We start from the raw sequence: 618 nt of genomic DNA, 5'->3' as shown, positions 1-618 counted from the left end.
GACGATTGTTCCCCGAAATCGGAACCCCCCCCGAACCCGCATCGTCGCATCCCAGACGAGATCGTCGCCATCCGGCCACGGATGGATCTCGTCTCCGGGAATCGATCCGAAAATCATTGCTCCTTTATTTCCCGCAGGTAGAAGGAGGACAAGCTGCAAAAGCCAAAGGGAGAAAGAGAAGGAGAGAGGAGAAAGAGAAAGAGAGAGAAAGAGAGGGAGAGATCGTGTTCCCGCGAGGAGGTACAGACCCGAGTGATCTCACTCGCAAGGAGTTAGCCGGTTGGGACTAGGTTTGCGCAGGAGGAGAACCAGCGACACCCAAGCGGGAGAGAAAGAGAAGAAAGAGAGAGAGAGAGAGAGAGAGAGTGAGAGAGAGAGAGAGGAAAAGAGTATCGAGAGAGGGACCCCAAGGAGAGGAAGCTTCTCGTGAAAGAGAGAAAAACGTTCCCCTTGTCGGGCAAGAGGGAAAGAGACGCCTTATAGGCTGTACCAGGTGGAAGGGAGGTGACTTCGAGGCGTTAGCAGGACCGCGAGAGAGGAGGTAGAGGGAAAGGAGACAGAGAGTCGACCAAGAGAAGGAGCGGTGGGAATTTATAAGGATGTTCGCGATAATGCCGA

This window comes from Apis dorsata, unplaced genomic scaffold, assembly GCF_000469605.1.
Source record: "Apis dorsata unplaced genomic scaffold, Apis dorsata 1.3 scaffold_188, whole genome shotgun sequence".
Classification (NCBI taxonomy): domain Eukaryota; kingdom Metazoa; phylum Arthropoda; class Insecta; order Hymenoptera; family Apidae; genus Apis; species Apis dorsata.
The sequence above is the reverse complement of the archived record's forward strand: the minus strand, read 5'-3'. Positions refer to the sequence as shown.